This window comes from Cavia porcellus, unplaced genomic scaffold, assembly GCF_034190915.1.
Source record: "Cavia porcellus strain 051 isolate PalLab524CR breed Dunkin Hartley unplaced genomic scaffold, mCavPor4.1 scaffold_19, whole genome shotgun sequence".
In the NCBI taxonomy this organism is placed as follows: Eukaryota; Metazoa; Chordata; class Mammalia; order Rodentia; family Caviidae; genus Cavia; species Cavia porcellus.
This window is the reverse complement of record NW_026947502.1, coordinates 48,587,163-48,601,535: the sequence shown is the minus strand read 5'-3', so window position 1 is coordinate 48,601,535 and position 14,373 is coordinate 48,587,163.

Below are 14,373 nucleotides of genomic sequence, written 5' to 3'. Positions count from 1 at the left end.
TTGCATTATCCCTTTTTATTGTTTCAACTGAACCTGACAGAAAATGTTATCATGTCGTAAAGACACACAGATGTCTTTGATGAAATGAAGGAAGCCCTTGGGGACTCCTGACTTCCTGTGAACAATATATGCACCTTTCCACAGCCAGAGCCTCCTGCAAACTTTTCCTTCTAAGACTTTTGGTAAAATCTCTTTTTCCCAAGGGGATGAATTTGAGAGCCCACCTGGAATGCCACAGTCCTCTGAACATGGCCATGTAGCTTTTAACTTATTCACTTGAAGCATGGGCTGCAGCAAAAGACCAGGTGATGGACTCTGGAATGAAATGCAGCCATCTTGTCCTCTGGGCAGCCTCTCTCCAAATGCAGGCCACACTGGTCTCTGTCTGTTTTTAAGGATGCCCCAGCTCTAAGGTCATTCACTGATGTTCCATTTTAGTGCTCTTTTGGGTAGATTAAAAAACTAAATAAAGATTATAGAAGATATTTATCTGTTTAATTTTGACCCGACACCTGGAAACTTATACTAGCCTTTCTGTGGTCTAACCATGCCACCTGCTACTGTGAATAGCTTCATCAAGTTGTCAAATTGCCTGTTGAAGAAGAGACAGTAATCAGAACCCAACAGTAACAGGTATGACATGGCTCTGATTCAGCAAAGGCTTAGGGAAAATCATGTTAAATGCTGGGATCATTCTGCTGAGGAGATCAGCACAAGTTTCCTTTTGGGCTCCAGGAGCTGGAACAGTGTGAGTACTCGGTCTTCCTCCATCACTTCAGGCTATGAGTCTGACTTACATGGAAGCTCCGAAAGGTCCAGGCTTGTCACGAGCTGAGACAATGTACAATTAAGGTGAATAGATTGACTGATTTCAAGATTTTTAAATAGTAATGATATTGAAAGCTATTATGTGATATTTTCTGCATGGTCAATAAATTGTTTCAATAAAACATGACTGATGCAGAAATATTTTCAACTGCAATTGAGAGCAGCTGTCAGCATGGGTTCTGGCCATGAACTACTGAGGAAAACAGGGAAATGCCAAAATGATTTTAATTTAGGTAGTTGCCAATTAATCATATAATTAAGTTCATGAAAAAAAATCTGTAAAACTCTGAAAATGTAGATTGATTTGTATTGTATTAATTCCTTCAGCATATATTTGTCTGCTGATTGGTAAACATTTTGCTAGCACTGTAGATAACATTCTTTGAGAAAATTAAACCCTCCAATCCTTAAAAAAATTGGTTGGACACATAATATATAAACAAAATTAAAGAAAAATCTAATGAAATATATAGTCATCAAAAATTATATAACTCAGAGAGAGCTGATGGCTCAGATTTTAAATACAGAGACAAAATTGTGCTTTCCTTGAATGAAACTTTCAGTATCACATAGGCCTTTCATATATTGGTTATCACAAAGCCAAACTACAGCTTTCAAAGGCATGTTCTGTTTTAATCAATTGAGTTTGCCAAAGTGCTTTCAGTTTCAAGTATCAGAAAGTCACTTTAAACAAACATAAACTAAGATAGTAGCTCATGAAAGTGAGTTGAGAGCAATGGATTAATACACGTATGGATAAAGAACTGTGATTGAGGGTACACTTTCATTCCTACCTAATATTTTAACAATTTGGTGGATAAAGCAGTCAGAGGATTAATAATCCTGCACCTTCCCACAGCCAGAGCCTCCTGCAAACTTTTCCTTCTAAGACTCTTGGTAAAATCTCTTTTTCCCAAGGGGATGAATTTGAGAGCCCACCTGAAATGCCACAGTCCTCTAAACGGTAATTTGCATCTGTCTCTCTAGATGAAGCTGCTGCTGCCCAGAGAAGCAGACTAATGTGTCCAAGGCTTCCCTTCTGGATAGTGGATGAGCACTGGCCCAAGCTCAGGTCTCTACAACTGCTTCATCATTGCTCACTCTCTCTGTCTTTATCCTTTGAATGGTGTTCTACATTTAAGAAAACTCCCAGACTTTACAAGAAGACTCATTATTGCTTCCTTAGAGCCTAATGATTCCACACAGTAAATACAAAAACGGAAAAGAGTAAAATCTTTTCCTTTAAGATTAGTCTATATGATATTTCAATCTTGAGACAGCCTCATTTCTGACTATGCTGGGACTGAGACTAAATTCTGTATATGTGTTTGTCTCTATTCACCAGAATCACAAAAGAAAATGAGCCACTAACCTTTGATCAATTCTTCCAGTGAGGATCAATTATCTTTCTATTGGTCTGATTTCACTTCAGAGGAAAGTGAAGGTTCTTAAAATCTAGAGCCAGTGAGAAGGTTTTCATCATGGAAGAAAGCTGTCAACATAAATTTACTTTAGATCTGCTTTTATCAGGACTATGCCTTGACTTGTATGTTCTAGTTATCTTCCCACTGGTCAAAATTGCTCTCTCTTCCCCATATATTTATTCTCAGTGAATTATTTGCTTGGTATTGGCAAGGCTCTCCTTCAATACTTCAAACTCTCACACAGTATTAATGAAATATTACATGTATGTCTCATTTAAAATTTGATGTGTATTAACTTATTTAATCTTTCCAGAAATTTTGGAAAGTGGGCTCCATTATTTTGTACCACTTTTATATATTTGGAAATTAGGGCACTTACAATTCAATAAGTTGTCTAAAATGGCACAGTCAGTGAGTAACAGAGCTAGAGTTTAAATCAGGCAGTGAAGTGTCCAGAATCCTAAACAGGGTGATTCACCATTTCTGCAACTCAATCCAGAAAATATAGTTAGGATCATCTTGTGTCTGGGCAACGTTTCTCACTGAACAAAATTTGCAGTCTGTTTCCTCTATCAGGAAAGAGATTCTTTGACAAAGAGAACATCAATGCAGTTAACAATCTTTGCTCTGTTTTCAGGGATATTTCCATTGGAAACTTACCTTTGTGATTTCTTACATATTTTTTTAATCGAACCTGCACTTCTGAGAAAAACTTACTTCCTTATTTAACGCTGAACACAATTTCCCTTCCCAGGTGGGAGTATGTTCCATTGGCCATCATATCATTCAATAAGTAACCGTTGCCAGAATCTTTCTTGAATTATGACCTGGTATTATTTGACCATTATATTATAGAACTACTAGTTCAGCTACTCTCATCTTTTCAAAAATTTTCATAATTAATGAAGAAATGCAAGTTTATTGACCTTAGGAAGCAGAAGCATATATGAGTCTGTAAATGTGGATTCCAGAAGTAACAATAGTGGTATTTCTAGAAGGAGCATCAATCCGGTCTCTGTAACTTGACCTTTGTTGGATGTACGATTTATTTTTATATTCTGAAAATTCACCAGTTGTTTAACATCTGGATATTTTTCAATAACTTACTTTTGTCTTTTTAGACAGTCAATTTCTATTTTTTTTTATTTTAAAGAGAAAAAAACTGAAAACAATAAAACAGTTTCAAAAGAGGTTAATAAGAGAGTAATAATATTTGATACATTGTATGTTTTTGTTTTCTTGGTACTTAGAGTACAAGATAAAGGCATGATATCTTGTCCAAACAATATTAGTACCCTTTATTCAATAAATTAAGATAAACTAGTTGTGTAATTATCTTAACTATCAAGTGTCTAGTCAATTTCTGTTACTTAGCATATAGATTCTTATCTAAAATTTGATTAGCACAGTTCATAATGATTACATTTATTGTGGGAGTTAGTATCTATACATCACACATTTTAATTCTTTTTACATTCCATCCTCTTCCCTTCTCTGTCTCCCATTCTTGGTCTCTTTTTTCTCTACCTTTTGCAAAAGATCTGTTTCTTGTTACCTATTTTTTATTCTGCTCTAAAATTTGTGTATATTTTGTATTTTTCATGTTAGAAATAATACAGTATTTAAACTTGTGTGTCTGATTTATTTCATTTAACATTATGGCCTCAGAGTACATACATTTTCCTAGAAATTACTCAAGTTTATTCTGCTTTAAGCAGTGCAGTACTTTATTGGGTATGTCACATTTTCTTTATCCATTTATCTGTTGATGAATATTTAGTTCACTTCCAAGATTGTCCAAGATTTATTGCAAATTAGAGTACTTCCAATGCAATAAGATGTCTAAAATCATACAGCCAGTAACACTGTTAGGATTTGGCCCCAGATAAATTCCAAGATTTATCTGTTAATGAATATACAAGCTGCTTCCAAGATTGGCCAAGATTATCGTAAGTTTTTTGCTGCTATAAATTCTTGACGGATACAGTATCCACTTTATAGTTTATGCATGCATAAGAGTGACTAATACATGACAACTTTTATTATCATCATTATTATCATCATTTTACCCTGAAAATTGTCAAAATACACAGAAATACAGATTTAGAGTTGGTCATAAACTAGAATAATCTGTGCTGTCTGAGTGCAAAAATCAGGGTTCATGCTTATGAAGTTTTTGAAGTAGCTCAGTAATTTTGAAAAGTTGCATGCAGAGGGAAAAGAATGGTGAAATGATCACACTTTTATAAAAATTGCTTCCAGTGATTCGTGATGAGGGAAGATACCTGATGTCTAGAGGAGAAATGTGTTCTTTCCCTAGAAGTCAAAGAATAGTACCTCTAGGTCTTAATATAAAAGAGTGAAAAATAGAGGACCTAATATGAAAATTATTTGGAAAAGCATGGTTTCACATAAAAAGCATAACTTTGACATATGACTAACTCAGAAACTCAACTATAAAATTAGGATTATTGTACATATTTTAGTGACTCCTACTATAGAGGTTGTCTTTGTTAATAGGCATTAATCAAATTTTTCAGACCACTGTCAATTTCATATTCACCTTCATATTCTTCCTCATTAGCACTTAGAGTCTTGCTATAAATGTTTGCTAAGGGAATTCATTATTGCAGAGTCCAAGAACAATGATCAAGTTAGTTTGAAGGACTTTATATGACTACATGGCTAGCTGTACACATGGGGAAATGGTTGTTTTATTTGAGAGATCCAAAAAAGGTTTCCAGATCAAGGTTATTTAAAGCCTTTTATTCAGGGTTACCTCAATAAGGAGAAACCCTCCACATCTGGGCAGGTCAACCGCAGCACCACTGCATTTAGTGTAAAGAAAACCGAGTCTTGTCTCCTTCTATAGTTTGAGGCTCTAAATTAAAGCATTTTCATAAGTGATCAGAATCATAGCTGTTCCTTTATGGGCTAGGAGACTTAATTGGCTACTCCTGCCTCAATGGCTAACTCTTTCTCAATTCAACTAAACTCCTTAATAAAACTAAAGTGAATATTTCTAAACAATATGTAGATCAGAGGCAAAGTCTCAAGTCCAGTTTTTTTAAACTATTAAAAATTTAAAATCCTGAATAAACAGAGAAGTAAAACATACTGAAATGTATGGAGTCAAAACAGTGGTGACAAAAAATGTTTGCAATACAGAATGCACACCTGAACAGAGAAGGAAAATCTCAAAGTAACATCCTATCACAAAATTGTTGCAAAGGAAAACAAAATAAACCCCAAATAAGTAGGAAGAAAATAATAAAATTAGCCACAAAAAAGTATTGAAATTTAAACCAGAGAGTAGAAAAATCAATAAAACAAAGAGGCTTTTTTTTGGGGGGGATATAAAGTTGAAAACTAATGACTTTCAAATTTATACACATTAAATATATTTAGAATAAAACATGGAATGTGGTACAGGCATTGCAAATATTAAAAGTTATTAATGCAGACAATTTCAAAATTTAGACGAAATGGATAGATTCTAAACAGATCACATTTACTCTCCTCCTAATATTAAGTAGAAGCATTGACTCTGTATTATGGAAATTGAGTTTATAATTTAAAAAAATTCCAAAGCCCAGGTCTTGATAATCTAATTGTTACTCCATAGAACTCTGACAATTACCTAAAGAAAAGTGAACACTAATTCTATTCCACATAATCCTGGTAATGAAAGAGGAAGGGTTATGTTCCTGTGCACTTCGAAAGAGTAGTGAAACCCAGACAAAGATGATTGGTCTGCAGAAAGCTATAAACCAATACCTTCATGGGAGAAATCTCAGTTAACCATTCACAGATAGAATTCATAAAACTAATGATGTTTATTTGCAGGATGGAAGACTATCTCAACATCCAAGAAGCAATCAGTGTGTTCTATCATATTTTCAGAGGGAAGAAAAAGTTATATGATTACATATGATAGAAGAACAAAGCTAACACAAATAAGCAAGACTATATATTCATAATAAAAACCTAGATAAACAGAAACTGGGCAAAGTCTAACTGTATTTAAAGCATTTATTAAAAAATTTCCAATTTATAATATACATAGTGGTGAAACTAAATGCTTTCCTTATAAAAGAAAAAAATAAAATGAGATCTACTGTCTCATTCTTTTCAAAAATTTACCCAAAAGTCTAGACAGTATAAGAAGACCATAAAGGAATAAATGTTATACAGATTAAAGCAGAAGAAATAACATTATTCTTATTTTCAAATGACATGATTCTTAGAAACATTAAGTCTATCAACTAGATGGCAACATACAAAATAGACATAAAAATGTAGATTTTCATAGCTAAAAGTGAGCATATAGACATTGATACTAAATATACGACATTATTTTTAATCAAAAGCAGTATGATAAGAATAAAATCTGTGCAAGTGATAGTGCTACAAGACACTTCTGAAAGAATCAAAGATTTAAAAGAATAAATTGTGAATTGATAGTGTTAATCCCGTTTCTATCAATTATTCATAAGCTATTTTGTAAGTATAAAAAGATAATGTATTTATAAAGGAAATTAAAGAACCAGAACAAACAAAAGTCTTTAAAAACCAAATAAACTCACAAAAATCAATCACTCTATACATTTCATGTGTCAGTTTGGAACTATGATCATCGAAACTGTTGGCAATGAGATAGAAACAGACATATAGATTAATGGAACAGAATAAGGGGCTTATTAAAAATATGCAAATAAGCTCAATTGATTTGCAGTGCAAACTCAATTTAATGTGAAAAGGAAGAGTGTTTTGAATAGATTATCTTGGAACCTATTAAGACATGTACCTAGATAGTTCCCCAAAGCTTAACGTGCTCACAGCCAGGGTACACAGGGGTCTGAATCGAGATGTGTGACATTGAGACTAAGTGTGTGTGATAGTTAGATTGTTTTAGCTTCGCCCTGTGTGTGAATAATGCAATACTCACCCTGTGTTTGGATGCAGACTTTCATTAGATGGTCCCTATGGTCAGTGGCTATGGGGGTAGTGTGACTTAGGAAACCCTTTTGTCCACCAAATTGCTGTACCAGGACCAGTGTGGTATAGCTAAGTGTTATGGTTTCTGTTACAGTGTGCCCCCCAAAGCCTCCTGCACTCATAGGTAATGATTTTCACAGCTGGCTGTATCTACTTTGTGTGATATTGGAATTAAGGTTGTGTAGTACTACATTATTTCACTGACTGGAATTAGTATAGTTCTGGGTTTGGATAATGGGAAGACTCAACCTGGGTGTGGGAAGCGCTACTCAAAACTCTTGTAGCCTGGATGGGATAAAAAGGAAAGGAAGGATTATTTCCCTGCTGCCTGTCCTTGCTGCTAGGTGCCTCTTCCTTGCTCTGGAAAAGACTGCTTTCTGTGGTGCCCCTCTGTTATGTGCCACTGTGCCTAACAGGCAGTCAATTGCAGAGTGAAACCTCAACAGACTGTAAGCTAAATAAACTTTCCCTCCATTAACATTGGGTGTTGGGGTATTTTTTTAAGTAACTAACAGAGCATCAGTATACATTAATAGACAAAATATGAAGGAATCTTGATAAATTTTTACAGTATGTATGATAGTAGAAGAATTATCACAAACACAAATGTGAAATTGAAAAATAAGACTTTTAGAAACACATATAAAGAGTTTTAGGATCAAAGAGTCTAAGCAAGTAATTTGTAGCCAAAAACATGGGCCAGAAAGTAAAAATTAACAAACTGAACTTTTTCAAAACTAAAACTTAAGTTTGATAAAAGGTCTGTTACATGAATAAAAAATTAAGCCTGGGAGTGGGAAAATATTTGCAAAATATATGTCTAATAGATAACTGGTATCTAGACTGTGTCATTATTTTTCAAAAATAAGTTACTTAGAAAAACAAAACAACCAACCAGAGAATGGACAAAATATATGAACAAGCATTTTATTAAACACACACACAGATGTCAATGAGATGCAGGAAACGTGTAACATAATTAGATCTTCGAAAATGTAAATTAAAAGCATAATGAAATATTACTACATACCTATTGTATCCCTAAAATAAAAATAAATATAATTACATGAAGTACTGACAATGGTTTAGAGAAACTGGATTTTTTTGCATGCTGATAAGAATGTACAATAGTCTAACCACTTTGCAAAAGAGTTTAGCATGATCTTTTGTAACTAAATATCCAAATACGATCGTACCACCAATGATAGACATAGTCCTTCACCTTGGAGAAATAAAGCACATAGTCCAATATACACAAAAAAACCTGTAAAAATGTTTATTGTGGCAATCACACACAAAAAGCTGCAAACAACTAAGAAGCCCTCGGCAGATGAAATGTATCATTATTGATTATCACCACACCATTATCATCTGGTATTAAGAGATATAAACCACTGACAAACTTCACAACATTCATGGAAAGCTGGGGAAGCCAGAATAATACAAGATAAATCTAAGCATTTAAGCCTTAAAGATTTTTCAATAGTTTAGTGTTTTAGAAGTCATTACAGAATATATAATGAAGATAACAATATATGAAAGTGAAATGAATACTCTTTTAAATGTTTTATCAATATATTTTAATAAAGGCAAACATTTTAAAATGAGTTTTTAGGTTAAAACCACAAATGTTTATATTTTAACCTAATTTCAAGTTTTCATGAAAACAATATAGAACTCTCATTTTATAAAACATATTTGAGGGCTAGTGGTTTAGCTCAGCAGTGTAAGCACCTGCCTGGTAAGCACAAGGTCATGAATTCAATCCCAGGTACAAAAAAGAAAAACAAAAACAAAAACAGTTCACTGCTGAATTGAATTTCTGTAGAATATTTACTTAAAAAGTCTAAGAAATTCTGACTTCAGGATAATACAATCTTGAATTAAAAAAAAACAACATAGCTTGTCTTTTCAGTCTCACTTGGTTTAAGTGACTTTTTATTAATAGTAAACATTTAATGAATGACTATGATATCAGATTATACACAACAAAAGCAAAGATGACACATCCCACAAATCACCCTGGAATCTATCCTAAGTGAATGCCTTCAGAAAAAAATATAAACCAAAATTATCTATATAATCTCAGTATCTGATAGAAAAAAATCATGTAATACATTTTAATTGTAAATCCAGGAGGATAGACTACATAATGCAGAAAATATATACGTAAATATTACTCAGAAATTATTTGTGAAAATAATTTATTTTTTATTTTATTTAAAGAAAGAAAGAATAGAAAATTAAGAAAAACAAATAGAAAACACGAGAAAAAAGTATAATACAGAATTCAAAAAAATTAACATCATAAAATTGCAAGTTGATACATTACATTTTGTCATCTTAACAATAGTTGTTAAAATCACAAAATCAAAGCGCAAAAAGTGGCTAGACACACAACCATTGACAGTGCAATCTCTTTTATTCAGTTATCTAATAGAAATTTAGAAACATGGTCATCTATCTTACACACTATACATACAGTTGTATCCTTTAGGGTATTTTTCTTTCCTTTCACTTTTACAATACCTATTATACTTTTGAAATGCCATTATTCTGTCAGTTCTTAATTTTTTACACTAGAGAGACAATGTGATATTTACTAATGTGGGTCTTATTTATTTCACAAATATGGATATTCTCAAGTTGCCTCCATTTACCTATAAAGGCCTCAAGATCATCCTTTTTTATAGCTGAATAGCATTCCATTGCATAAAAATACCACATTTTTTTTTATCCACTCTGCAGTTAACGGGAATTTTGGTTGTTTCCAAGATTTAGCTATTACAAATTGTGCTGCTATGAACATGGATGCACATATAGAACTGTGACATGATCTTTTCAGTTTTGGGGAGGAAATATCCAGGAGAGGAATAGCTGGATTGAATAGAATTTACAATCCTAGTTTTTTGAGGAATCTTCATACTGATTTCCATAGTGACTGCACACGTCTGCACTCCCACCAATAGTGGATCCGTGTTCCTTTTCCCCCACATCCTCGCCAGCATTTGTTATCAGTCATTTTTTTTTTTTTATGGCAGCCATTTTTTCTGGGGTGAGATGAAATCTCAATGCTCTTTTAATTTACATTTCTTGAATGATTGGTGATGGTGAGCACTTCTTCATGTATGTATTTGCCATTTGTTTATCTTCACCTGAGACCCGTGTGTTCACCTTTGATATCCACTTTTGGAGAGAGTCTTTGAATTTGAGGGACTGATGTTTTTCAGTTCTTTATATGTTCTGGATATAAGTCCTATGTCTAAGGGATTGTTGGCTAAAATTCTTTCACAGCATGTAGATTTTCTTTTCACTTTGTTGTTGATTTCTTTTGAAGTGCAAAAACTTTTTAATAATGTGAGATCCCAGTTGTTGATTCTTTGAAGTATTTCACATGCAGTTTGCATTTTATTCATGAATTTTCTTCCTACTCATGTATCTCCAAGATTTCTACCTAACTTGTCCTTCAGTCGGTTTAGTGCTTCTTTTTAATATTTAGATCCTTGATCCATTTTGACTTTAGTTTATTGTATGGTGACATCCAAGAGTCTATTTTCAGTTTTTGGCATGTGGAAAGCCAATTTTTTCCAACACCACTTGTTGAGGCTATATTTTCCCCCTGTGAACCTGTTTAGCCCCTTTGTAAAATATAAGATGGCTGAGTATCTTTGTAGTAGTGTTTGCATCTTCTAATCTGTTCCATTGATCCTCAAGTCTATTTCTTTGCCAGTACCATGCTGATTTTATTACTGTGGCATTGTAGTATACTTTCAAGTCAGAAATTGAGATGCCTCCTGCCTTGCCTTTGTTGCCCAGAATCATCTTGCTATTCTAGGTTTCTTCTGTTTCCAGATGAATTTTATAAATATTTTCTCTAAATCCATAAGGCATGTTAATGATATTTTGATTGGGATTGCATTGAATCAGTTTTGGGAGAGCGGTCATTTTCACAATGTTGATTGTTCCTAACCAAGACCAAGGAAGATCCTTACATTTTCTAATATCTTCTTCAATCTCCTTTTTAAGAGTAGTATAATTTTCATCATATAGGTCTTTTACATTATTGGTTAGGTTGATTACTATGTATTTCATTTTTTAGATGCTATTTTGAAAGACAGTATTTCCAAAATTTCTCTCTCAGTGAGTTTTTTGTTTATGTACAGTAAAGCTATTGATTTTTGAGTATTAACTTTGTATATAGCTATGCTTCACAATTTATTACCTCTAGCAGTCTTTTAATGGAGATTTGGGGGTCTTCTATATAGAGTGTCATGGCAACTGCAAATGATGTTAATTTACCTTCTTTTTTTTTCTATTTTTATTCTTTTCTATTCTATTCTATTTTTATTCTGGGTTCTTTTTTTTTTCTATTTTTATGTCTCCTTGTATGATTGCTCTGGCTAATATTTCCAGAATACTATTGAATAGGAGTAGTAATAATGGACATCCTTGTCTTGTTCCTGATTTTGGAGTGAAGGGTTTAAATCTTTGTCCATTTAGTAATGTTGGTTTGTCGTAGATGGCATTTATGAGATTGAAGTACATGCCATCTATTCTGAGTTTCTGTACAGTTTTTATCATGAAAATGTGTTGGACTTCATTGAAAGATTTTTCTGCATCTATTGAGATGATCATGTGATTTTTATTTTTTGTCTCTGTTGATGTGGTGTAATATATTTATTGATTTGTATATACTGAAACATTTCTGCACTCCTGGAATAAACCCCACTTGTTCATGGTGTATAATCTTGTTGTTAATTTGTTGCATTCTATTTCCCAATATTTTATTGAGAAACTTTTCATCAATGTTCATTAGTGAGATTGGTCTATAGTTCTCCTTTTTGACTGGGTCTTTATCTGTTTTTGGTATGAGAGTGATACTTGCCTCCAAGAACGTGTTAGGGAGGACTATTTTCATTGAAGAGTTTAAGGTGGATTCGGATTAAATATTCTCTAGATTACTCATAGAATTCAGCCGTGAATCCATCCAGACCTAGGCTTTTGTTTGTTGGTAAGCTTTTAATCATTTTCGATTTCAATAGCTGATATTGTGTTACTCAAAATTGCTATATCTTCTTGATTGAGCTTCTGTAGTTCATATGTTTCTAGAAATCTGTTCATTTCCTCTGTGTTTTCCACCCTATATGAGTAGAGATTTTAAAAGTAGGTCTTCATGATCTTTTGAATTTCCATGGGGTCTGTAATAGTATCCTTCTTCTCAGGCTGTATTGCATAGATTTGAGTTTTTCCTTCTTTTTCTTGATAAGGTTGGCAGAGGTTTATCTATTTTGTTTATTCTCTCAAAAAACAAGCTCTTTGATTCAGTAATACTTTTTTTAAGTTTCAATTGCATTAATTTCTGCACTAATCTTTACAATTTCTTCCCTTTTATGAGCTTTGGGTTTGACTTGCTCTTCCTTTTCTAGAAGCTTGAAATGTAGTATTAGGGTATTTTATGTGTTCATTCCATTTTCTACATGTGGCTAATTATTTCTATGTATTTCCCTCTTAGGATTGCTTTCATTGCATCCCATAGTTTACAATATGTTGTGTCTGCATTTTCCTTGTATTGTAGGCATTGTTTTATTTCTTCTTTAATTTCATCTTTAACCCACTGGTTATTCAGAAGGTTGTTATTTAATATCCTTGCATGTATTCAGGCTTTGTAGGGTTTTTCAGAATTGATTTCCAATTTCAGTGTGCTATGATCAGATATTATGCATGGGGTAATTTTGTTCCCTTTGCATTTAGTTAAGAATGCTTTATGGGTTAATACATGATCTATTTTGGAGATTGTCCCATGTGCAGCTGAGAAGAATGTCATTCTGATGTGGGTGGGTGGAACGTTCTGTAAACAACCATTAAGCTTGTTTGCTCACAGGTATGATTCAGTTCTATTATTTATTTGCTGATTTTTGTCCAGTTGACCTATCTCTTTGTGACAATGGACTGTTAGTATCTCCTATTACAATTCTGTTCTTATGTATTTGGTTTTTCATGTCCATTAGTAGTTGTCTTATATAGTTGGGTGTCCCTGTATTTCATGCACATATATTTATAATTGTTAGTTCTTCCTCTTGTAGTTTTCCACTTAGAAGTATGTAGTGGCCTTTTGTATCTCTTTTAACCCATTTAGTTTGAAGTTCACTTTGTCTGCAAACAGAATAGCTAACCCTTATTTTTTCTGGGTTCTTATTGCATGGAATACTGTTTTCCACCATTTGACTTTTAATATATGTGCTTCTTTTTGATTAGACATGTATTTTGTATACAGAGTATTGTTGGATGCTGTTTCTTGATCTATTCTGTCAAGCTGTTTCTTTTGATAGGTGAATGGAGGTCATTTACATTTATGGATATCACTAATATGTACTGGCTTGACTGCCATGCTGTGTTCCTATTGTTTACTTACTGATTTTCTTCCTTGTTTAATTTCTTGTCCAGCCTGGTGTTGTTCTGGAGATTGTGGTCATTTTTATCTATATCTAGCATGCCTTTCAGTACTTTTTCTAGGGTTGGTTTGGTGGACATGAATTCCTTCATTTGTTCTTCATCATGGAAGTATCTTGATTCTCCATTAAATTTGAAAGACAGTTTTTCTGGGTACATCAGTCTGGGTTGAAATGTGCTTTCTTTTAAGGCTTGAAATACTTCACTCCCAGCTTGTCTTAACTTGAAGGTTTGTGCTGAAAAGTCTGCTGTGATTCTAAAGAGCTTTCTTTGACAGGTGAGTTGTGACTGTTTGGTATTCTGTATGCCTCACTTATATGTATATCAGATTTTATCCCTATGTGTGGGAAATTTTTCTGCTATTACTTCTGTGAATACTTTAGTTATGCCATTGGCATTGACTCCTGCATCTTCACTGATGCCTTTTAGTCATATTGTTTCTCTTGGCATCATCTTGAAGCTGCTGGATTGTCATCTCATGCTGCTTTGCTGTTGTTCTACCCTTTCATGATTGCTATCTGGGACCTATTTTAAAGGTCTGAAATTATATCCTCAGCTTCATTTATATTGTTTTTACCAGCTTTCAATAGAATTTTTTGTTTCTTGGATGTCTCTTTGAATTTGTTTCATGGATTCTGCTTGTTTTCTGCATTGTTCATTCAAAATTTCAAAC